Source organism: Dendrobates tinctorius, unplaced genomic scaffold, assembly GCF_039654945.1.
Source record: "Dendrobates tinctorius isolate UK_male_01 unplaced genomic scaffold, ASM3965494v1 ptg000033l, whole genome shotgun sequence".
NCBI classification, from domain to species: Eukaryota; Metazoa; Chordata; class Amphibia; order Anura; family Dendrobatidae; genus Dendrobates; species Dendrobates tinctorius.
Genome location: NW_027361701.1, coordinates 14,924,554 through 14,950,412, shown reverse-complemented (window position 1 = coordinate 14,950,412; position 25,859 = coordinate 14,924,554).

Sequence of the window (25,859 nt, the reverse complement as noted above, 5' to 3'; positions counted from 1 at the left end):
ACTCATCCTTTTAGAAACTTGTTTGTGCTGTTGAGAGGAGTAGAAAAAAATCAAAAATTTCAATCCTCCACGATTCTACCAAGAAATGTGTGTTCTTTCAAACCGCTGTTTTTTGCTATTTTGGGCCCTATTGAATAATGAATGTTTTGAAGTTTCTCCAAAAGTAAAGTAGTTGCAAACTCATACTTTTAGAAACTTGTTTGGGCTCATGAAAGGAGTAGAAAAACATCAAAACTTTCAATCCTGCACGATTCTACCAAGAAATGTGAGTGTTCATTCAAACCACTGGTTTTTGCTATTTTGGGCCCTACTGAATAACGAATGTTTTGAAGTTTCTCCAAAAGTAAAGTAGTTGCAAACTCATCCTTTTAGTAACTTGTTTGGGCTCATGAGAGGAGTAGAAAAACATCAAAAATTTCAATCCTGCACAATTCTACCAAGAAATGTGAGTGTTCATTCAAACCACTGGTTTTTGCTATTTTGGGCCCTATTGAATAATGAATGTTTTGAAGTTTCTCCAAAAGTAAAGTAGTTGCAAACTCATCCTTTTAGAAACTTGTTTGGGCTCATGAGAGGAGTAGAAACACATCAAAAATTTCAATCCTGCACGATTCTACCAAGAAATGTGAGTGTTCATTCAAACCGCTGGTTTCTGCTATTTTGGGCCCTATTGAATAATGAATGTTTTGAAGTTTCTCCAAAAGTAAAGTAGTTACAAACTCATCCTTTTAGAAACTTGTTTGTGCTGTTGAGAGGAGTAGAAAAAAATCAAAAATTTAAATCCTGCACGATTCTACCAAGAAATGTGTGTTCTTTCAAACCGCTGTTTTTTGCTATTTTGGGCCCTATTGAATAATGAATGTTTTGAAGTTTCTCCAAAAGTAAAGTAGTTGCAAACTCATACTTTTAGAAACTTGTTTGGGCTCATGAAAGGAGTAGAAAAACATCAAAACTTTCAATCCTGCACGATTCTACCAAGAAATGTGAGTGTTCATTCAAACCACTGTTTTTTGCTATTTTGGGCCCTACTGAATAACGAATGTTTTGAAGTTTCTCCAAAAGTAAAGTAGTTGCAAACTCATCCTTTTAGTAATTTGTTTGGGCTCATGAGAGGAGTAGAAAAACATCAAAAATTTCAATCCTGCACAATTCTACCAAGAAATGTGAGTGTTCATTCAAACCACTGGTTTTTGCTATTTTGGGCCCTATTGAATAATGAATGTTTTGAAGTTTCTCCAAAAGTAAAGTAGTTGCAAACTCATACTTTTAGAAACTTGTTTGGGCTCATGAAAGGAGTAGAAAAACATCAAAACTTTCAATCCTGCACGATTCTACCAAGAAATGTGAGTGTTCATTCAAACCACTGGTTTTTGCTATTTTGGGCCCTACTGAATAACGAATGTTTTGAAGTTTCTCCAAAAGTAAAGTAGTTGCAAACTCATCCTTTTAGAAACTTGTTTGGGCTGTTGAGTGGAGTAGAAAAACATCAAAAATTTCAATCCTGCACGATTCTACCAAGAAATGTGAGTGTTCATTCAAACCGCTGGTTTTTGCTATTTTGGGCTCTATTGAATAATGAATGTTTTGAAGTTTCTCCAAAAGTAAAGTAGTTGCAAACTCATCCTTTTAGTAACTTGTTTGGGCTCATGAGAGGAGTAGAAACACATCAAAAATTTCAATCCTGCACGATTCTACCAAGAAATGTGAGTGTTCATTCAAACCGCTGGTTTCTGCTATTTTGGGCCCTATTGAGTAATTAATGTTTTGAAGTTTCTCCAAAAGTAAAGTAGTTGCAAACTCATCCTTTTAGAAACTTGTTTGGGCTAATGAGAGGAGTAGAAAAACATCAAAAATTTCAATCCTGCACGATTCTACCAAGAAATGTGTGTTCATTCAAACCTCTGGTTTTTGCTATTTTGGGCCCTATTGAATAATGATTGTTTTGAAGTTTCTCCAAAAGTAAAGTAGTGGCAAACTCATCCTTTTAGAAACTTGTTTGGGCTCATGAGAGGAGTAGAAAAACATCAAAAATTTCAATCCTGCACGATTCTACCAAGAAATGTGTGTTCATTCAAATCGCTGGTTTTTGCTATTTTGGGCCCTATTGAATAATGAATGTTTTGAAGTTTCTCCAAAAGTAAAGTAGTGGCAAACTCATCCTTTTAGAAACTTGTTTGGGCTCATGAGAGGAGTAGAAAAACATCAAAAATTTCAATCCTGCACGATTCTACCAAGAAATGTGAGTGTTCATTCAAACCACTGGTTTTTGCTATTTTGGGCCCTATTGAATAATGAATGTTTTGAAGTTTCTCCAAAAGTAAAGTAGTTGCAAACTCATACTTTTAGAAACTTGTTTGGGCTCATGAAAGGAGTAGAAAAACATCAAAACTTTCAATCCTGCACGATTCTACCAAGAAATGTGTGTTCATTCAAACCGCTGGTTTTTGCTATTTTGGGCCCTTTTGAATAATGAATGTTTTGAAGTTTCTCCAAAAGTAAAGTAGATGCAAACTCATCCTTTTAGAAACTTGTTTGGGCTCATGAGAGGAGTAGAAAAACATCAAAAATTTCAATCCTGCACGATTCTACCAAGAAATGTGAGTGTTCATTCAAACCACTGGTTTTTGCTATTTTGGGCCCTATTGAATAATGAATGTTTTGAAGTTTCTCCAAAAGTAAAGTAGTTGCAAACTCATCCTTTTAGAAAATTGTTTGGGCTGTTGAGAGGAGTAGAAAAACATCAAAAATTTCAATCCTGCAAGATTCTACCAAGAAATGTGTGTTCATTCAAACCGCTGGTTTTTGCTATTTTGGGCCCTATTGAATAATTAAAGTTTTGAAGTTTCTCCAAAAGTAAAGTAGTTGCAAACTCATCCTTTTAGAAACTTGTTTGGGCTCATGAAAGGAGTAGAAAAACATCAAAACTTTCAATCCTGCACGATTCTACCAAGAAATGTGAGTGTTCATTCAAACCACTGGTTTTTGCTATTTTGGGCCCTATTGAATAATGAATGTTTTGAAGTTTCTCCAAAAGTAAAGTAGTTGCAAACTCATCCTTTTAGAAACTTGTTTGGGCTCATGAGAGGAGTAGAAAAACATCAAAAATTTCAATCCTGCACGATTCTACCAAGAAATGTGAGTGTTCATTCAAACCGCTGGTTTCTGCTATTTTGGGCCCTATTGAATAATGAATGTTTTGAAGTTTCTGCAAAAGTAAAGTAGTTGCAAACTCATCCTTTTAGAAACTTGTTTGGGCTCATGAGAGGAGTAGAAAAACATCAAAAATTTCAATCTTCCACGATTCTACCAAGAAATGTGAGTGTTCATTCAAACTGCTGATTTTTGCTTTTTTGGGCCCTATTGAATAATGAATGTTTTGAAGTTTCTCCAAAAGTAAAGTAGTTGCAAACTCATCCTTTTAGAAACTTGTTTGGGCTCATGAGAGGAGTAGAAACACATCAAAAATTTCAATCCTGCACGATTCTACCAAGAAATGTGAGTGTTCATTCAAACTGCTGGTTTCTGCTATTTTGGGCCCTATTGAATAATGAATGTTTTGAAGTTTCTCCAAAAGTAAAGTAGTTGCAAACTCATACTTTTAGAAACTTGTTTGGGCTCATGAGAGGAGTAGAAAAACATCAAAAATTTCAATCCTGCACGATTCTACCAAGAAATGTGAGTGTTCATTTAAACCACTGTTTTTTGCTATTTTGGGCCCTATTGAATAATGAATGTTTTGAAGTTTCTCCAAAAGTAAAGTAGTTACAAACTCATCCTTTTAGAAACTTGTTTGTGCTGTTGAGAGGAGTAGAAAAAAATCAAAAATTTCAATCCTCCACGATTCTACCAAGAAATGTGTGTTCTTTCAAACCGCTGTTTTTTGCTATTTTGGGCCCTATTGAATAATGAATGTTTTGAAGTTTCTCCAAAAGTAAAGTAGTTGCAAACTCATACTTTTAGAAACTTGTTTGGGCTCATGAAAGGAGTAGAAAAACATCAAAACTTTCAATCCTGCACGATTCTACCAAGAAATGTGAGTGTTCATTCAAACCACTGGTTTTTGCTATTTTGGGCCCTACTGAATAACGAATGTTTTGAAGTTTCTCCAAAAGTAAAGTAGTTGCAAACTCATCCTTTTAGTAACTTGTTTGGGCTCATGAGAGGAGTAGAAAAACATCAAAAATTTCAATCCTGCACAATTCTACCAAGAAATGTGAGTGTTCATTCAAACCACTGGTTTTTGCTATTTTGGGCCCTATTGAATAATGAATGTTTTGAAGTTTCTCCAAAAGTAAAGTAGTTGCAAACTCATCCTTTTAGAAACTTGTTTGGGCTCATGAGAGGAGTAGAAACACATCAAAAATTTCAATCCTGCACGATTCTACCAAGAAATGTGAGTGTTCATTCAAACCGCTGGTTTCTGCTATTTTGGGCCCTATTGAATAATGAATGTTTTGAAGTTTCTCCAAAAGTAAAGTAGTTACAAACTCATCCTTTTAGAAACTTGTTTGTGCTGTTGAGAGGAGTAGAAAAAAATCAAAAATTTCAATCCTGCACGATTCTACCAAGAAATGTGTGTTCTTTCAAACCGCTGTTTTTTGCTATTTTGGGCCCTATTGAATAATGAATGTTTTGAAGTTTCTCCAAAAGTAAAGTAGTTGCAAACTCATACTTTTAGAAACTTGTTTGGGCTCATGAAAGGAGTAGAAAAACATCAAAACCTTCAATCCTGCACGATTCTACCAAGAAATGTGAGTGTTCATTCAAACCACTGTTTTTTGCTATTTTGGGCCCTACTGAATAACGAATGTTTTGAAGTTTCTCCAAAAGTAAAGTAGTTGCAAACTCATCCTTTTAGTAATTTGTTTGGGCTCATGAGAGGAGTAGAAAAACATCAAAAATTTCAATCCTGCACAATTCTACCAAGAAATGTGAGTGTTCATTCAAACCACTGGTTTTTGCTATTTTGGGCCCTATTGAATAATGAATGTTTTGAAGTTTCTCCAAAAGTAAAGTAGTTGCAAACTCATACTTTTAGAAACTTGTTTGGGCTCATGAAAGGAGTAGAAAAACATCAAAACTTTCAATCCTGCACGATTCTACCAAGAAATGTGAGTGTTCATTCAAACCACTGGTTTTTGCTATTTTGGGCCCTACTGAATAACGAATGTTTTGAAGTTTCTCCAAAAGTAAAGTAGTTGCAAACTCATCCTTTTAGAAACTTGTTTGGGCTGTTGAGTGGAGTAGAAAAACATCAAAAATTTCAATCCTGCACGATTCTACCAAGAAATGTGAGTGTTCATTCAAACCGCTGGTTTTTGCTATTTTGGGCTCTATTGAATAATGAATGTTTTGAAGTTTCTCCAAAAGTAAAGTAGTTGCAAACTCATCCTTTTAGTAACTTGTTTGGGCTCATGAGAGGAGTAGAAACACATCAAAAATTTCAATCCTGCACGATTCTACCAAGAAATGTGAGTGTTCATTCAAACCGCTGGTTTCTGCTATTTTGGGCCCTATTGAGTAATTAATGTTTTGAAGTTTCTCCAAAAGTAAAGTAGTTGCAAACTCATCCTTTTAGAAACTTGTTTGGGCTAATGAGAGGAGTAGAAAAACATCAAAAATTTCAATCCTGCACGATTCTACCAAGAAATGTGTGTTCATTCAAACCTCTGGTTTTTGCTATTTTGGGCCCTATTGAATAATGATTGTTTTGAAGTTTCTCCAAAAGTAAAGTAGTGGCAAACTCATCCTTTTAGAAACTTGTTTGGGCTCATGAGAGGAGTAGAAAAACATCAAAAATTTCAATCCTGCACGATTCTACCAAGAAATGTGTGTTCATTCAAATCGCTGGTTTTTGCTATTTTGGGCCCTATTGAATAATGAATGTTTTTAAGTTTCTCCAAAAGTAAAGTAGTGGCAAACTCATCCTTTTAGAAACTTGTTTGGGCTCATGAGAGGAGTAGAAAAACATCAAAAATTTCAATCCTGCACGATTCTACCAAGAAATGTGAGTGTTCATTCAAACCACTGGTTTTTGCTATTTTGGGCCCTATTGAATAATGAATGTTTTGAAGTTTCTCCAAAAGTAAAGTAGTTGCAAACTCATACTTTTAGAAACTTGTTTGGGCTCATGAAAGGAGTAGAAAAACATCAAAACTTTCAATCCTGCACGATTCTACCAAGAAATGTGTGTTCATTCAAACCGCTGGTTTTTGCTATTTTGGGCCCTTTTGAATAATGAATGTTTTGAAGTTTCTCCAAAAGTAAAGTAGATGCAAACTCATCCTTTTAGAAACTTGTTTGGGCTCATGAGAGGAGTAGAAAAACATCAAAAATTTCAATCCTGCACGATTCTACCAAGAAATGTGAGTGTTCATTCAAACCACTGGTTTTTGCTATTTTGGGCCCTATTGAATAATGAATGTTTTGAAGTTTCTCCAAAAGTAAAGTAGTTGCAAACTCATCCTTTTAGAAAATTGTTTGGGCTGTTGAGAGGAGTAGAAAAACATCAAAAATTTCAATCCTGCAAGATTCTACCAAGAAATGTGTGTTCATTCAAACCGCTGGTTTTTGCTATTTTGGGCCCTATTGAATAATTAAAGTTTTGAAGTTTCTCCAAAAGTAAAGTAGTTGCAAACTCATCCTTTTAGAAACTTGTTTGGGCTCATGAAAGGAGTAGAAAAACATCAAAACTTTCAATCCTGCACGATTCTACCAAGAAATGTGAGTGTTCATTCAAACCACTGGTTTTTGCTATTTTGGGCCCTATTGAATAATGAATGTTTTGAAGTTTCTCCAAAAGTAAAGTAGTTGCAAACTCATCCTTTTAGAAACTTGTTTGGGCTCATGAGAGGAGTAGAAAAACATCAAAAATTTCAATCCTGCACGATTCTACCAAGAAATGTGAGTGTTCATTCAAACCGCTGGTTTCTGCTATTTTGGGCCCTATTGAATAATGAATGTTTTGAAGTTTCTGCAAAAGTAAAGTAGTTGCAAACTCATCCTTTTAGAAACTTGTTTGGGCTCATGAGAGGAGTAGAAAAACATCAAAAATTTCAATCTTCCACGATTCTACCAAGAAATGTGAGTGTTCATTCAAACTGCTGATTTTTGCTTTTTTGGGCCCTATTGAATAATGAATGTTTTGAAGTTTCTCCAAAAGTAAAGTAGTTGGAAACTCATCCTTTTAGAAACTTGTTTGGGCTCATGAGAGGAGTAGAAAAAAATCAAAAATTTCAATCCTGCTCGATTCTACCAAGAAATGTGAGTGTTCATTCAAACCGCTGGTTTCTGCTATTTTGGACCCTATTGAATAATGAATGTTTTGAAGTTTCTCCAAAAGTAAAGTAGTTGCAAACTCATCCTTTTAGAAACTTGTTTGGGCTCATGAGAGGAGTAGAAACACATCAAAAATTTCAATCCTGCACGATTCTACCAAGAAATGTGAGTGTTCATTCAAACTGCTGGTTTTTGCTATTTTGGGCCCTATTGAATAATGAATGTTTTGAAGTTTCTCCAAAAGTAAAGTAGTGGCAAACTCATCCTTTTAGAAACTTGTTTGGGCTCATGAGAGGAGTAGAAAAACATCAAAAATTTCAATCCTGGACGATTCTACCAAGAAATGTGTGTTCATTCAAACCGCTGGTTTTTGCTATTTTGGGCCCTATTGAATAATGAATGTTTTGAAGTTTCTCCAAAAGTAAAGTAGTGGCAAACTCATCCTTTTAGAAACTTGTTTGGGCTCATGAGTGGAGTAGAAAAACATCAAAAATTTCAATCCTGCACGATTCTACCAAGAAATGTGAGTGTTCATTCAAACCGCTGGTTTTTGCTATTTTGGGCCCTATTGAATAGTGAATGTTTTGAAGTTTCTCCAAAAGTAAAGTAGTTGCAAACTCATCCTTTTAGAAACTTGTTTGGGCTCATGAGAGGAGTAGAAACACATCAAAAATTTCAATCCTGCACGATTCTACCAAGAAATGTGAGTGTTCATTCAAACTGCTGGTTTCTGCTATTTTGGGCCCTATTGAATAATGAATGTTTTGAAGTTTCTCCAAAAGTAAAGTAGTTGCAAACTCATACTTTTAGAAACTTGTTTGGGCTCATGAGAGGAGTAGAAAAACATCAAAAATTTCAATCCTGCACGATTCTACCAAGAAATGTGAGTGTTCATTTAAACCACTGTTTTTTGCTATTTTGGGCCCTATTGAATAATGAATGTTTTGAAGTTTCTCCAAAAGTAAAGTAGTTACAAACTCATCCTTTTAGAAACTTGTTTGTGCTGTTGAGAGGAGTAGAAAAAAATCAAAAATTTCAATCCTCCACGATTCTACCAAGAAATGTGTGTTCTTTCAAACCGCTGTTTTTTGCTATTTTGGGCCCTATTGAATAATGAATGTTTTGAAGTTTCTCCAAAAGTAAAGTAGTTGCAAACTCATACTTTTAGAAACTTGTTTGGGCTCATGAAAGGAGTAGAAAAACATCAAAACTTTCAATCCTGCACGATTCTACCAAGAAATGTGAGTGTTCATTCAAACCACTGGTTTTTGCTATTTTGGGCCCTACTGAATAACGAATGTTTTGAAGTTTCTCCAAAAGTAAAGTAGTTGCAAACTCATCCTTTTAGTAACTTGTTTGGGCTCATGAGAGGAGTAGAAAAACATCAAAAATTTCAATCCTGCACAATTCTACCAAGAAATGTGAGTGTTCATTCAAACCACTGGTTTTTGCTATTTTGGGCCCTATTGAATAATGAATGTTTTGAAGTTTCTCCAAAAGTAAAGTAGTTGCAAACTCATCCTTTTAGAAACTTGTTTGGGCTCATGAGAGGAGTAGAAACACATCAAAAATTTCAATCCTGCACGATTCTACCAAGAAATGTGAGTGTTCATTCAAACCGCTGGTTTCTGCTATTTTGGGCCCTATTGAATAATGAATGTTTTGAAGTTTCTCCAAAAGTAAAGTAGTTGCAAACTCATCCTTTTAGAAACTTGTTTGGGATAATGAGAGGAGTAGAAAAACATCAAAAATTTCAATCCTGAACGATTCTACCAAGAAATGTGAGTGTTCATTCAAACCGCTGGTTTTTGCTATTTTGGGCCCTTTTGAATAAGAATGTTTTGAAGTTTCTCCAAAAGTAAAGTAGTGGCAAACTCATCCTTTTAGAAACTTGTTTGGGCTCATGAGAGGAGTAGAAAAACATCAAAAATTTCAATCCTGCACGATTCTACCAAGAAATGTGTGTTCATTCAAACCGCTGGTTTTTGCTATTTTGGGCCCTATTGAATAATGATTGTTTTGAAGTTTCTCCAAAAGTAAAGTAGTGGCAAACTCATCCTTTTAGAAACTTGTTTGGGCTCATGAGAGGAGTAGAAAAACATCAAAAATTTCAATCCTGCACGATTCTACCAAGAAATGTGAGTGTTCATTTAAACCACTGTTTTTTGCTATTTTGGGCCCTATTGAATAATGAATGTTTTGAAGTTTCTCCAAAAGTAAAGTAGTTACAAACTCATCCTTTTAGAAACTTGTTTGTGCTGTTGAGAGGAGTAGAAAAAAATCAAAAATTTCAATCCTGCACGATTCTACCAAGAAATGTGTGTTCTTTCAAACCGCTGTTTTTTGCTATTTTGGGCCCTATTGAATAATGAATGTTTTGAAGTTTCTCCAAAAGTAAAGTAGATGCAAACTCATCCTTTTAGAAACTTGTTTGGGCTCATGAGAGGAGTAGAAAAACATCAAAAATTTCAATCCTGCACGATTCTACCAAGAAATGTGAGTGTTCATTCAAACCACTGGTTTTTGCTATTTTGGGCCCTATTGAATAATGAATGTTTTGAAGTTTCTCCAAAAGTAAAGTAGTTGCAAACTCATCCTTTTAGAAAATTGTTTGGGCTGTTGAGAGGAGTAGAAAAACATCAAAAATTTCAATCCTGCAAGATTCTACCAAGAAATGTGTGTTCATTCAAACCGCTGGTTTTTGCTATTTTGGGCCCTATTGAATAATTAAAGTTTTGAAGTTTCTCCAAAAGTAAAGTAGTTGCAAACTCATCCTTTTAGAAACTTGTTTGGGCTCATGAAAGGAGTAGAAAAACATCAAAACTTTCAATCCTGCACGATTCTACCAAGAAATGTGAGTGTTCATTCAAACCACTGGTTTTTGCTATTTTGGGCCCTATTGAATAATGAATGTTTTGAAGTTTCTCCAAAAGTAAAGTAGTTGCAAACTCATCCTTTTAGAAACTTGTTTGGGCTCATGAGAGGAGTAGAAAAACATCAAAAATTTCAATCCTGCACGATTCTACCAAGAAATGTGAGTGTTCATTCAAACCGCTAGTTTCTGCTATTTTGGGCCCTATTGAATAATGAATGTTTTGAAGTTTCTGCAAAAGTAAAGTAGTTGCAAACTCATCCTTTTAGAAACTTGTTTGGGCTCATGAGAGGAGTAGAAAAACATCAAAAATTTCAATCTTCCACGATTCTACCAAGAAATGTGAGTGTTCATTCAAACTGCTGATTTTTGCTTTTTTGGGCCCTATTGAATAATGAATGTTTTGAAGTTTCTCCAAAAGTAAAGTAGTTGGAAACTCATCCTTTTAGAAACTTGTTTGGGCTCATGAGAGGAGTAGAAAAACATCAAAAATTTCAATCCTGCTCGATTCTACCAAGAAATGTGAGTGTTCATTCAAACCGCTGGTTTCTGCTATTTTGGACCCTATTGAATAATGAATGTTTTGAAGTTTCTCCAAAAGTAAAGTAGTTGCAAACTCATCCTTTTAGAAACTTGTTTGGGCTCATGAGAGGAGTAGAAACACATCAAAAATTTCAATCCTGCACGATTCTACCAAGAAATGTGAGTGTTCATTCAAACTGCTGGTTTTTGCTATTTTGGGCCCTATTGAATAATGAATGTTTTGAAGTTTCTCCAAAAGTAAAGTAGTGGCAAACTCATCCTTTTAGAAACTTGTTTGGGCTCATGAGAGGAGTAGAAAAACATCAAAAATTTCAATCCTGGACGATTCTACCAAGAAATGTGTGTTCATTCAAACCGCTGGTTTTTGCTATTTTGGGCCCTATTGAATAATGAATGTTTTGAAGTTTCTCCAAAAGTAAAGTAGTGGCAAACTCATCCTTTTAGAAACTTGTTTGGGCTCATGAGTGGAGTAGAAAAACATCAAAAATTTCAATCCTGCACGATTCTACCAAGAAATGTGAGTGTTCATTCAAACCGCTGGTTTTTGCTATTTTGGGCCCTATTGAATAGTGAATGTTTTGAAGTTTCTCCAAAAGTAAAGTAGTTGCAAACTCATCCTTTTAGAAACTTGTTTGGGCTCATGAGAGGAGTAGAAACACATCAAAAATTTCAATCCTGCACGATTCTACCAAGAAATGTGAGTGTTCATTCAAACTGCTGGTTTCTGCTATTTTGGGCCCTATTGAATAATGAATGTTTTGAAGTTTCTCCAAAAGTAAAGTAGTTGCAAACTCATACTTTTAGAAACTTGTTTGGGCTCATGAGAGGAGTAGAAAAACATCAAAAATTTCAATCCTGCACGATTCTACCAAGAAATGTGAGTGTTCATTTAAACCACTGTTTTTTGCTATTTTGGGCCCTATTGAATAATGAATGTTTTGAAGTTTCTCCAAAAGTAAAGTAGTTACAAACTCATCCTTTTAGAAACTTGTTTGTGCTGTTGAGAGGAGTAGAAAAAAATCAAAAATTTCAATCCTCCACGATTCTACCAAGAAATGTGTGTTCTTTCAAACCGCTGTTTTTTGCTATTTTGGGCCCTATTGAATAATGAATGTTTTGAAGTTTCTCCAAAAGTAAAGTAGTTGCAAACTCATACTTTTAGAAACTTGTTTGGGCTCATGAAAGGAGTAGAAAAACATCAAAACTTTCAATCCTGCACGATTCTACCAAGAAATGTGAGTGTTCATTCAAACTACTGGTTTTTGCTATTTTGGGCCCTACTGAATAACGAATGTTTTGAAGTTTCTCCAAAAGTAAAGTAGTTGCAAACTCATCCTTTTAGTAACTTGTTTGGGCTCATGAGAGGAGTAGAAAAACATCAAAAATTTCAATCCTGCACAATTCTACCAAGAAATGTGAGTGTTCATTCAAACCACTGGTTTTTGCTATTTTGGGCCCTATTGAATAATGAATGTTTTGAAGTTTCTCCAAAAGTAAAGTAGTTGCAAACTCATCCTTTTAGAAACTTGTTTGGGCTCATGAGAGGAGTAGAAACACATCAAAAATTTCAATCCTGCACGATTCTACCAAGAAATGTGAGTGTTCATTCAAACCGCTGGTTTCTGCTATTTTGGGCCCTATTGAATAATGAATGTTTTGAAGTTTCTCCAAAAGTAAAGTAGTTGCAAACTCATCCTTTTAGAAACTTGTTTGGGATAATGAGAGGAGTAGAAAAACATCAAAAATTTCAATCCTGAACGATTCTACCAAGAAATGTGAGTGTTCATTCAAACCGCTGGTTTTTGCTATTTTGGGCCCTTTTGAATAAGAATGTTTTGAAGTTTCTCCAAAAGTAAAGTAGTGGCAAACTCATCCTTTTAGAAACTTGTTTGGGCTCATGAGAGGAGTAGAAAAACATCAAAAATTTCAATCCTGCATGATTCTACCAAGAAATGTGTGTTCATTCAAACCGCTGGTTTTTGCTATTTTGGGCCCTATTGAATAATGAATGTTTTGAAGTTTCTCCAAAAGTAAAGTAGTGGCAAACTCATCCTTTTAGAAACTTGTTTGGGCTCATGAGAGGAGTAGAAAAACATCAAAAATTTCAATCCTGCACGATTCTACCAAGAAATGTGAGTGTTCATTTAAACCACTGTTTTTTGCTATTTTGGGCCCTATTGAATAATGAATGTTTTGAAGTTTCTCCAAAAGTAAAGTAGTTACAAACTCATCCTTTTAGAAACTTGTTTGTGCTGTTGAGAGGAGTAGAAAAAAAATCAAAAATTTCAATCCTGCACGATTCTACCAAGAAATGTGTGTTCTTTCAAACCGCTGTTTTTTGCTATTTTGGGCCCTATTGAATAATGAATGTTTTGAAGTTTCTCCAAAAGTAAAGTAGTTGCAAACTCATACTTTTAGAAACTTGTTTGGGCTCATGAAAGGAGTAGAAAAACATCAAAACTTTCAATCCTGCACGATTCTACCAAGAAATGTGAGTGTTCATTCAAACCACTGTTTTTTGCTATTTTGGGCCCTACTGAATAACGAATGTTTTGAAGTTTCTCCAAAAGTAAAGTAGTTGCAAACTCATCCTTTTAGTAATTTGTTTGGGCTCATGAGAGGAGTAGAAAAACATCAAAAATTTCAATCCTGCACAATTCTACCAAGAAATGTGAGTGTTCATTCAAACCACTGGTTTTTGCTATTTTGGGCCCTATTGAATAGTGAATGTTTTGAAGTTTCTCCAAAAGTAAAGTAGTTGCAAACTCATACTTTTAGAAACTTGTTTGGGCTCATGAAAGGAGTAGAAAAACATCAAAACTTTCAATCCTGCACGATTCTACCAAGAAATGTGAGTGTTCATTCAAACCACTGGTTTTTGCTATTTTGGGCCCTACTGAATAACGAATGTTTTGAAGTTTCTCCAAAAGTAAAGTAGTTGCAAACTCATCCTTTTAGAAACTTGTTTGGGCTGTTGAGTGGAGTAGAAAAACATCAAAAATTTCAATCCTGCACGATTCTACCAAGAAATGTGAGTGTTCATTCAAACCGCTGGTTTTTGCTATTTTGGGCTCTATTGAATAATGAATGTTTTGAAGTTTCTCCAAAAGTAAAGTAGTTGCAAACTCATCCTTTTAGTAACTTGTTTGGGCTCATGAGAGGAGTAGAAACACATCAAAAATTTCAATCCTGCACGATTCTACCAAGAAATGTGAGTGTTCATTCAAACCGCTGGTTTCTGCTATTTTGGGCCCTATTGAGTAATTAATGTTTTGAAGTTTCTCCAAAAGTAAAGTAGTTGCAAACTCATCCTTTTAGAAACTTGTTTGGGCTAATGAGAGGAGTAGAAAAACATCAAAAATTTCAATCCTGCACGATTCTACCAAGAAATGTGTGTTCATTCAAACCTCTGGTTTTTGCTATTTTGGGCCCTATTGAATAATGATTGTTTTGAAGTTTCTCCAAAAGTAAAGTAGTGGCAAACTCATCCTTTTAGAAACTTGTTTGGGCTCATGAGAGGAGTAGAAAAACATCAAAAATTTCAATCCTGCACGATTCTACCAAGAAATGTGTGTTCATTCAAATCGCTGGTTTTTGCTATTTTGGGCCCTATTGAATAATGAATGTTTTGAAGTTTCTCCAAAAGTAAAGTAGTGGCAAACTCATCCTTTTAGAAACTTGTTTGGGCTCATGAGAGGAGTAGAAAAACATCAAAAATTTCAATCCTGCACGATTCTACCAAGAAATGTGAGTGTTCATTCAAACCACTGGTTTTTGCTATTTTGGGCCCTATTGAATAATGAATGTTTTGAAGTTTCTCCAAAAGTAAAGTAGTTGCAAACTCATACTTTTAGAAACTTGTTTGGGCTCATGAAAGGAGTAGAAAAACATCAAAACTTTCAATCCTGCACGATTCTACCAAGAAATGAGTGTTCATTCAAACCGCTGGTTTTTGCTATTTTGGGCCCTTTTGAATAATGAATGTTTTGAAGTTTCTCCAAAAGTAAAGTAGATGCAAACTCATCCTTTTAGAAACTTGTTTGGGCTCATGAGAGGAGTAGAAAAACATCAAAAATTTCAATCCTGCACGATTCTACCAAGAAATGTGAGTGTTCATTCAAACCACTGGTTTTTGCTATTTTGGGCCCTATTGAATAATGAATGTTTTGAAGTTTCTCCAAAAGTAAAGTAGTTGCAAACTCATCCTTTTAGAAAATTGTTTGGGCTGTTGAGAGGAGTAGAAAAACATCAAAAATTTCAATCCTGCAAGATTCTACCAAGAAATGTGTGTTCATTCAAACCGCTGGTTTTTGCTATTTTGGGCCCTATTGAATAATTAAAGTTTTGAAGTTTCTCCAAAAGTAAAGTAGTTGCAAACTCATCCTTTTAGAAACTTGTTTGGGCTCATGAAAGGAGTAGAAAAACATCAAAACTTTCAATCCTGCACGATTCTACCAAGAAATGTGAGTGTTCATTCAAACCACTGGTTTTTGCTATTTTGGGCCCTATTGAATAATGAATGTTTTGAAGTTTCTCCAAAAGTAAAGTAGTTGCAAACTCATCCTTTTAGAAACTTGTTTGGGCTCATGAGAGGAGTAGAAAAACATCAAAAATTTCAATCCTGCACGATTCTACCAAGAAATGTGAGTGTTCATTCAAACCGCTGGTTTCTGCTATTTTGGGCCCTATTGAATAATGAATGTTTTGAAGTTTCTGCAAAAGTAAAGTAGTTGCAAACTCATCCTTTTAGAAACTTGTTTGGGCTCATGAGAGGAGTAGAAAAACATCAAAAATTTCAATCTTCCACGATTCTACCAAGAAATGTGAGTGTTCATTCAAACTGCTGATTTTTGCTTTTTTGGGCCCTATTGAATAATGAATGTTTTGAAGTTTCTCCAAAAGTAAAGTAGTTGGAAACTCATCCTTTTAGAAACTTGTTTGGGCTCATGAGAGGAGTAGAAAAACATCAAAAATTTCAATCCTGCTCGATTCTACCAAGAAATGTGAGTGTTCATTCAAACCGCTGGTTTCTGCTATTTTGGACCCTATTGAATAATGAATGTTTTGAAGTTTCTCCAAAAGTAAAGTAGTTGCAAACTCATCCTTTTAGAAACTTGTTTGGGCTCATGAGAGGAGTAGAAACACATCAAAAATTTCAATCCTGCACGATTCTACCAAGAAATGTGAGTGTTCATTCAAACCACTGGTTTTTGCTATTTTGGGCCCTACTGAATAACGAATGTTTTGAAGTTTCTCCAAAAGTAAAGTAGTTGCAAACTCATCCTTTTAGTAACTTGTTTGGGCTCATGAGAGGAGTAGAAAAACATCAAAAATTTCAATCCTGCACAATTCTACCAAGAAATGTGAGTGTTCATTCAAACCACTGGTTTTTGCTATTTTGGGCCCTATTGAATAATGAATGTTTTGAAGTTTCTCCAAAAGTAAAGTAGTTGCAAACTCATCCTTTTAGAAACTTGTTTGGGCTCATGAGAGGAGTAGAAACACATCAAAAATTTCAATCCTGCACGATTCTACCAAGAAATGTGAGTGTTCATTCAAACCGCTGGTTTCTGCTATTTTGGGCCCTATTGAATAATGAATGTTTTGAAGTTTCTCCAAAAGTAAAGTAGTTGCAAACTCATCCTTTTAGAAACTTGTTTGGGATAATGAGAGGAGTAGAAAAACATCAAAAATTTCAATCCTGAACGATTCTACCAAGAAATGTGAGTGTTCATTCAAACCGCTGGTTTTTGCTATTTTGGGCCCTTTTGAATAAGAATGTTTTGAAGTTTCTCCAAAAGTAAAGTAGTGGCAAACTCATCCTTTTAGAAACTTGTTTGGGCTCATGAGAGGAGTAGAAAAACATCAAAAATTTCAATCCTGCACGATTCTACCAAGAAATGTGTGTTCATTCAAACCGCTGGTTTTTGCTATTTTGGGCCCTATTGAATAATGAATGTTTTGAAGTTTCTCCAAAAGTAAAGTAGTGGCAAACTCATCCTTTTAGAAACTTGTTTGGGCTCATGAGAGGAGTAGAAAAACATCAAAAATTTCAATCCTGCACGATTCTACCAAGAAATGTGAGTGTTCATTTAAACCACTGTTTTTTCCTATTTTGGGCCCTATTGAATAATGAATGTTTTGAAGTTTCTCCAAAAGTAAAGTAGTTACAAACTCATCCTTTTAGAAAATTGTTTGTGCTGTTGAGAGGAGTAGAAAAAAATCAAAAATTTCAATCCTGCACGATTCTACCAAGAAATGTGTGTTCTTTCAAACCACTGTTTTTTGCTATTTTGGGCCCTATTGAATAATGAATGTTTTGAAGTTTCTCCAAAAGTAAAGTAGTTGCAAACTCATACTTTTAGAAACTTGTTTGGGCTCATGAAAGGAGTAGAAAAACATCAAAACTTTCAATCCTGCACGATTCTACCAAGAAATGTGAGTGTTCATTCAAACCACTGGTTTTTGCTATTTTGGGCCCTACTGAATAACGAATGTTTTGAAGTTTCTCCAAAAGTAAAGTAGTTGCAAACTCATCCTTTTAGTAATTTGTTTGGGCTCATGAGAGGAGTAGAAAAACATCAAAAATTTCAATCCTGCACAATTCTACCAAGAAATGTGAGTGTTCATTCAAACCACTGGTTTTTGCTATTTTGGGCCCTATTGAATAATGAATGTTTTGAAGTTTCTCCAAAAGTAAAGTAGTTGCAAACTCATACTTTTAGAAACTTGTTTGGGCTCATGAAAGGAGTAGAAAAACATCAAAACTTTCAATCCTGCACGATTCTACCAAGAAATGTGAGTGTTCATTCAAACCACTGATTTTTGCTATTTTGGGCCCTACTGAATAACGAATGTTTTGAAGTTTCTCCAAAAGTAAAGTAGTTGCAAACTCATCCTTTTAGTAACTTGTTTGGGCTCATGAGAGGAGTAGAAAAACATCAAAAATTTCAATCCTGCACAATTCTACCAAGAAATGTGAGTGTTCATTCAAACCACTGGTTTTTGCTATTTTGGGCCCTATTGAATAATGAATGTTTTGAAGTTTCTCCAAAAGTAAAGTAGTTGCAAACTCATCCTTTTAGAAACTTGTTTGGGCTCATGAGAGGAGTAGAAACACATCAAAAATTTCAATCCTGCACGATTCTACCAAGAAATGTGAGTGTTCATTCAAACCGCTGGTTTCTGCTATTTTGGGCCCTATTGAATAATGAATGTTTTGAAGTTTCTCCAAAAGTAAAGTAGTTGCAAACTCATCCTTTTAGAAACTTGTTTGGGATAATGAGAGGAGTAGAAAAACATCAAAAATTTCAATCCTGAACGATTCTACCAAGAAATGTGAGTGTTCATTCAAACCGCTGGTTTTTGCTATTTTGGGCCCTTTTGAATAAGAATGTTTTGAAGTTTCTCCAAAAGTAAAGTAGTGGCAAACTCATCCTTTTAGAAACTTGTTTGGGCTCATGAGAGGAGTAGAAAAACATCAAAAATTTCAATCCTGCACGATTCTACCAAGAAATGTGTGTTCATTCAAACCGCTGGTTTTTGCTATTTTGGGCCCTATTGAATAATGAATGTTTTGAAGTTTCTCCAAAAGTAAAGTAGTGGCAAACTCATCCTTTTAGAAACTTGTTTGGGCTCATGAGAGGAGTAGAAAAACATCAAAAATTTCAATCCTGCACGATTCTACCAAGAAATGTGAGTGTTCATTTAAACCACTGTTTTTTGCTATTTTGGGCCCTATTGAATAATGAATGTTTTGAAGTTTCTCCAAAAGTAAAGTAGTTACAAACTCATCCTTTTAGAAACTTGTTTGTGCTGTTGAGAGGAGTAGAAAAAAATCAAAAATTTCAATCCTGCACGATTCTACCAAGAAATGTGTGTTCTTTCAAACCGCTGTTTTTTGCTATTTTGGGCCATATTGAATAATGAATGTTTTGAAGTTTCTCCAAAAGTAAAGTAGTTGCAAACTCATACTTTTAGAAACTTGTTTGGGCTCATGAAAGGAGTAGAAAAACATCAAAACTTTCAATCCTGCACGATTCTACCAAGAAATGTGAGTGTTCATTCAAACCACTGGTTTTTGCTATTTTGGGCCCTACTGAATAACGAATGTTTTGAAGTTTCTCCAAAAGTAAAGTAGTTGCAAACTCATCCTTTTAGTAATTTGTTTGGGCTCATGAGAGGAGTAGAAAAACATCAAAAATTTCAATCCTGCACAATTCTACCAAGAAATGTGAGTGTTCATTCAAACCACTGGTTTTTGCTATTTTGGGCCCTATTGAATAATGAATGTTTTGAAGTTTCTCCAAAAGTAAAGTAGTTGCAAACTCATCCTTTTAGAAACTTGTTTGGGCTCATGAGAGGAGTAGAAACACATCAAAAATTTCAATCCTGCACGATTCTACCAAGAAATGTGAGTTTTCATTCAAACCGCTGGTTTCTGCTATTTTGGGCCCTATTGAATAATGAATGTTTTGAAGTTTCTCCAAAACTAAAGTAGTTGCAAACTCATCCTTTTAGAAACTTGTTTGGGATAATGAGAGGAGTAGAAAAACATCAAAAATTTCAATCCTGAACGATTCTACCAAGAAATGTGAGTGTTCATTCAAACCGCTGGTTTTTGCTATTTTGGGCCCTTTTGAATAAGAATGTTTTGAAGTTTCTCCAAAAGTAAAGTAGTGGCAAACTCATCCTTTTAGAAACTTGTTTGGGCTCATGAGAGGAGTAGAAAAACATCAAAAATTTCAATCCTGCACGATTCTACCAAGAAATGTGTGTTCATTCAAACCGCTGGTTTTTGCTATTTTGGGCCCTATTGAATAATGAATGTTTTGAAGTTTCTCCAAAAGTAAAGTAGTGGCAAACTCATCCTTTTAGAAACTTGTTTGGGCTCATGAGAGGAGTAGAAAAACATCAAAAATTTCAATCCTGCACGATTCTATCAAGAAATGTGAGTGTTCACTTAAACCACTGGTTTTTGCTATTTTGGGCCCTATTGAATAATGAATGTTTTGAAGTTTCTCCAAAAGTAAAGTAGTTGCAAACTCATACTTTTAGAAACTTGTTTGGGCTCATGAAAGGAGTAGAAAAACATCAAAACTTTCAATCCTGCACAATTCTACCAAGAAATGTGAGTGTTCATTCAAACCACTGGTTTTTGCTATTTTGGGCCCTACTGAATAACGAATGTTTTGAAGTTTCTCCAAAAGTAAAGTAGTTGCAAACTCATCCTTTTAGTAATTTGTTTGGGCTCATGAGAGGAGTAGAAAAACATCAAAAATTTCAATCCTGCACAATTCTACCAAGAAATGTGAGTGTTCATTCAAACCACTGGTTTTTGCTATTTTGGGCCCTATTGAATAATGAATGTTTTGAAGTTTCTCCAAAAGTAAAGTAGTTGCAAACTCATACTTTTAGAAACTTGTTTGGGCTCATGACAGGAGTAGAAAAACATCAAAACTTTCAATCCTGCACGATTCTACCAAGAAATGTGAGTGTTCATTCAAACCACTGATTTTTGCTATTTTGGGCCCTACTGAATAACGAATGTTTTGAAGTTTCTCCAAAAGTAAAGTAGTTGCAAACTCATCCTTTTAGTAACTTGTTTGGGCTCATGAGAGGAGTAGAAAAACATCAAAAATTTCAATCCTGCACAATTCTACCAAGAAATGTGAGTGTTCATTCAAACCACTGGTTTTTGCTATTTTGGGCCCTATTGAATAATGAATGTTTTGAAGTTTCTCCAAAAGTAAAGTAGTTGCAAACTCATCCTTTTAGAAACTTGTTTGGGCTCATGAGAGGAGTAGAAACACATCAAAAATTTCAATCCTGCACGATTCTACCAAGAAATGTGAGTGTTCATTCAAACCGCTGGTTTCTGCTATTTTGGGCCCTATTGAATAATGAATGTTTTGAAGTTTCTCCAAAAGTAAAGTAGTTGCAAACTCATCCTTTTAGAAACTTGTTTGGGATAATGAGAGGAGTAGAAAAACATCAAAAATTTCAATCCTGAACGATTCTACCAAGAAATGTGAGTGTTCATTCAAACCGCTGGTTTTTGCTATTTTGGGCCCTTTTGAATAAGAATGTTTTGAAGTTTCTCCAAAAGTAAAGTAGTGGCAAACTCATCCTTTTAGAAACTTGTTTGGGCTCATGAGAGGAGTAGAAAAACATCAAAAATTTCAATCCTGCACGATTCTACCAAGAAATGTGTGTTCATTCAAACCGCTGGTTTTTGCTATTTTGGGCCCTATTGAATAATGAATGTTTTGAAGTTTCTCCAAAAGTAAAGTAGTGGCAAACTCATCCTTTTAGAAACTTGTTTGGGCTCATGAGAGGAGTAGAAAAACATCAAAAATTTCAATCCTGCACGATTCTACCAAGAAATGTGAGTGTTCATTTAAACCACTGTTTTTTGCTATTTTGGGCCCTATTGAATAATGAATGTTTTGAAGTTTCTCCAAAAGTAAAGTAGTTACAAACTCATCCTTTTAGAAACTTGTTTGTGCTGTTGAGAGGAGTAGAAAAAAATCAAAAATTTCAATCCTGCACGATTCTACCAAGAAATGTGTGTTCTTTCAAACCGCTGTTTTTTGCTATTTTGGGCCATATTGAATAATGAATGTTTTGAAGTTTCTCCAAAAGTAAAGTAGTTGCAAACTCATACTTTTAGAAACTTGTTTGGGCTCATGAAAGGAGTAGAAAAACATCAAAACTTTCAATCCTGCACGATTCTACCAAGAAATGTGAGTGTTCATTCAAACCACTGGTTTTTGCTATTTTGGGCCCTACTGAATAACGAATGTTTTGAAGTTTCTCCAAAAGTAAAGTAGTTGCAAACTCATCCTTTTAGTAATTTGTTTGGGCTCATGAGAGGAGTAGAAAAACATCAAAAATTTCAATCCTGCACAATTCTACCAAGAAATGTGAGTGTTCATTCAAACCACTGGTTTTTGCTATTTTGGGCCCTATTGAATAATGAATGTTTTGAAGTTTCTCCAAAAGTAAAGTAGTTGCAAACTCATCCTTTTAGAAACTTGTTTGGGCTCATGAGAGGAGTAGAAACACATCAAAAATTTCAATCCTGCACGATTCTACCAAGAAATGTGAGTTTTCATTCAAACCGCTGGTTTCTGCTATTTTGGGCCCTATTGAATAATGAATGTTTTGAAGTTTCTCCAAAAGTAAAGTAGTTGCAAACTCATCCTTTTAGAAACTTGTTTGGGATAATGAGAGGAGTAGAAAAACATCAAAAATTTCAATCCTGAACGATTCTACCAAGAAATGTGAGTGTTCATTCAAACCGCTGGTTTTTGCTATTTTGGGCCCTTTTGAATAAGAATGTTTTGAAGTTTCTCCAAAAGTAAAGTAGTGGCAAACTCATCCTTTTAGAAACTTGTTTGGGCTCATGAGAGGAGTAGAAAAACATCAAAAATTTCAATCCTGCACGATTCTACCAAGAAATGTGTGTTCATTCAAACCGCTGGTTTTTGCTATTTTGGGCCCTATTGAATAATGAATGTTTTGAAGTTTCTCCAAAAGTAAAGTAGTGGCAAACTCATCCTTTTAGAAACTTGTTTGGGCTCATGAGAGGAGTAGAAAAACATCAAAAATTTCAATCCTGCACGATTCTATCAAGAAATGTGAGTGTTCACTTAAACCACTGGTTTTTGCTATTTTGGGCCCTATTGAATAATGAATGTTTTGAAGTTTCTCCAAAAGTAAAGTAGTTGCAAACTCATACTTTTAGAAACTTGTTTGGGCTCATGAAAGGAGTAGAAAAACATCAAAACTTTCAATCCTGCACGATTCTACCAAGAAATGTGTGTTCATTCAAACGCTGGTTTTTGCTATTTTGGGCCCTATTGAATAATGAATGTTTTGAAGTTTCTCCAAAAGTAAAGTAGTTGCAAACTCATCCTTTTAGAAACTTGTTTGGGCTGTTGAGAGGAGTAGAAAAACATTAAAAATTTCAATCCTGCTCGATTCTACCAAGAAATGTGAGTGTTCATTCAAACCGCTGTTTTTTGCTATTTTGGGCCCTATTGAATAATGAATGTTTTGAAGTTTCTCCAAAAGTAAAGTAGTTGCAAACTCATACTTTTAGAAACTTGTTTGGGCTCATGAAAGGAGTAGAAAAACATCAAAACTTTCAATCCTGCACGATTCTACCAAGAAATGTGAGTGTTCATTCAAACCACTGGTTTTTGCTATTTTGGGCCCTACTGAATAACGAATGTTTTGAAGTTTCTCCAAAAGTAAAGTAGTTGCAAACTCATCCTTTTAGAAACTTGTTTGGGCTGTTGAGTGGAGTAGAAAAACATCAAAAATTTCAATCCTGCACGATTCTACCAAGAAATGTGAGTGTTCATTCAAACCGCTGGTTTTTGCTATTTTGGGCTCTATTGAATAATGAATGTTTTGAAGTTTCTCCAAAAGTAAAGTAGTTGCAAACTCATCCTTTTAGTAACTTGTTTGGGCTCATGAGAGGAGTAGAAACACATCAAAAATTTCAATCCTGCACGATTCTACCAAGAAATGTGAGTGTTCATTCAAACCGCTGGTTTCTGCTATTTTGGGCCCTATTGAGTAATTAATGTTTTGAAGTTTCTCCAAAAGTAAAGTAGTTGCAAACTCATCCTTTTAGAAACTTGTTTGGGCTAATGAGAGGAGTAGAAAAACATCAAAAATTTCAATCCTGCACGATTCTACCAAGAAATGTGTGTTCATTCAAACCTCTGGTTTTTGCTATTTTGGGCCCTATTGAATAATGATTGTTTTGAAGTTTCTCCAAAAGTAAAGTAGTGGCAAACTCATCCTTTTAGAAACTTGTTTGGGCTCATGAGAGGAGTAGAAAAACATCAAAAATTTCAATCCTGCACGATTCTACCAAGAAATGTGTGTTCATTCAAATCGCTGGTTTTTGCTATTTTGGGCCCTATTGAATAATGAATGTTTTGAAGTTTCTCCAAAAGTAAAGTAGTGGCAAACTCATCCTTTTAGAAACTTGTTTGGGCTCATGAGAGGAGTAGAAAAACATCAAAAATTTCAATCCTGCACGATTCTACCAAGAAATGTGAGTGTTCATTCAAACCACTGGTTTTTGCTATTTTGGGCCCTATTGAATAATGAATGTTTTGAAGTTTCTCCAAAAGTAAAGTAGTTGCAAACTCATACTTTTAGAAACTTGTTTGGGCTCATGAAAGGAGTAGAAAAACATCAAAACTTTCAATCCTGCACGATTCTACCAAGAAATGTGTGTTCATTCAAACCGCTGGTTTTTGCTATTTTGGGCCCTTTTGAATAATGAATGTTTTGAAGTTTCTCCAAAAGTAAAGTAGATGCAAACTCATCCTTTTAGAAACTTGTTTGGGCTCATGAGAGGAGTAGAAAAACATCAAAAATTTCAATCCTGCACGATTCTACCAAGAAATGTGAGTGTTCATTCAAACCACTGGTTTTTGCTATTTTGGGCCCTATTGAATAATGAATGTTTTGAAGTTTCTCCAAAAGTAAAGTAGTTGCAAACTCATCCTTTTAGAAAATTGTTTGGGCTGTTGAGAGGAGTAGAAAAACATCAAAAATTTCAATCCTGCAAGATTCTACCAAGAAATGTGTGTTCATTCAAACCGCTGGTTTTTGCTATTTTGGGCCCTATTGAATAATTAAAGTTTTGAAGTTTCTCCAAAAGTAAAGTAGTTGCAAACTCATCCTTTTAGAAACTTGTTTGGGCTCATGAAAGGAGTAGAAAAACATCAAAACTTTCAATCCTGCACGATTCTACCAAGAAATGTGAGTGTTCATTCAAACCGCTGGTTTTTGCTATTTTGGGCCCTATTGAATAGTGAATGTTTTGAAGTTTCTCCTAAAGTAAAGTAGTTGCAAACTCATCCTTTTAGAAACTTGTTTGGGCTCATGAGAGGAGTAGAAACACATCAAAAATTTCAATCCTGCACGATTCTACCAAGAAATGTGAGTGTTCATTCAAACTGCTGGTTTCTGCTATTTTGGGCCCTATTGAATAATGAATGTTTTGAAGTTTCTCCAAAAGTAAAGTAGTTGCAAACTCATACTTTTAGAAACTTGTTTGGGCTCATGAGAGGAGTAGAAAAACATCAAAAATTTCAATCCTGCACGATTCTACCAAGAAATGTGAGTGTTCATTTAAACCACTGTTTTTTGCTATTTTGGGCCCTATTGAATAATGAATGTTTTGAAGTTTCTCCAAAAGTAAAGTAGTTACAAACTCATCCTTTTAGAAACTTGTTTGTGCTGTTGAGAGGAGTAGAAAAAAATCAAAAATTTCAATCCTCCACGATTCTACCAAGAAATGTGTGTTCTTTCAAACCGCTGTTTTTTGCTATTTTGGGCCCTATTGAATAATGAATGTTTTGAAGTTTCTCCAAAAGTAAAGTAGTTGCAAACTCATACTTTTAGAAACTTGTTTGGGCTCATGAAAGGAGTAGAAAAACATCAAAACTTTCAATCCTGCACGATTCTACCAAGAAATGTGAGTGTTCATTCAAACCGCTGGTTTCTGCTATTTTGGGCCCTATTGAGTAATTAATGTTTTGAAGTTTCTCCAAAAGTAAAGTAGTTGCAAACTCATCCTTTTAGAAACTTGTTTGGGCTAATGAGAGGAGTAGAAAAACATCAAAAATTTCAATCCTGCACGATTCTACCAAGAAATGTGTGTTCATTCAAACCTCTGGTTTTTGCTATTTTGGGCCCTATTGAATAATGATTGTTTTGAAGTTTCTCCAAAAGTAAAGTAGTGGCAAACTCATCCTTTTAGAAACTTGTTTGGGCTCATGAGAGGAGTAGAAAAACATCAAAAATTTCAATCCTGCACGATTCTACCAAGAAATGTGTGTTCATTCAAATCGCTGGTTTTTGCTATTTTGGGCCCTATTGAATAATGAATGTTTTGAAGTTTCTCCAAAAGTAAAGTAGTGGCAAACTCATCCTTTTAGAAACTTGTTTGGGCTCATGAGAGGAGTAGAAAAACATCAAAAATTTCAATCCTGCACGATTCTACCAAGAAATGTGAGTGTTCATTCAAACCACTGGTTTTTGCTATTTTGGGCCCTATTGAATAATGAATGTTTTGAAGTTTCTCCAAAAGTAAAGTAGTTGCAAACTCATACTTTTAGAAACTTGTTTGGGC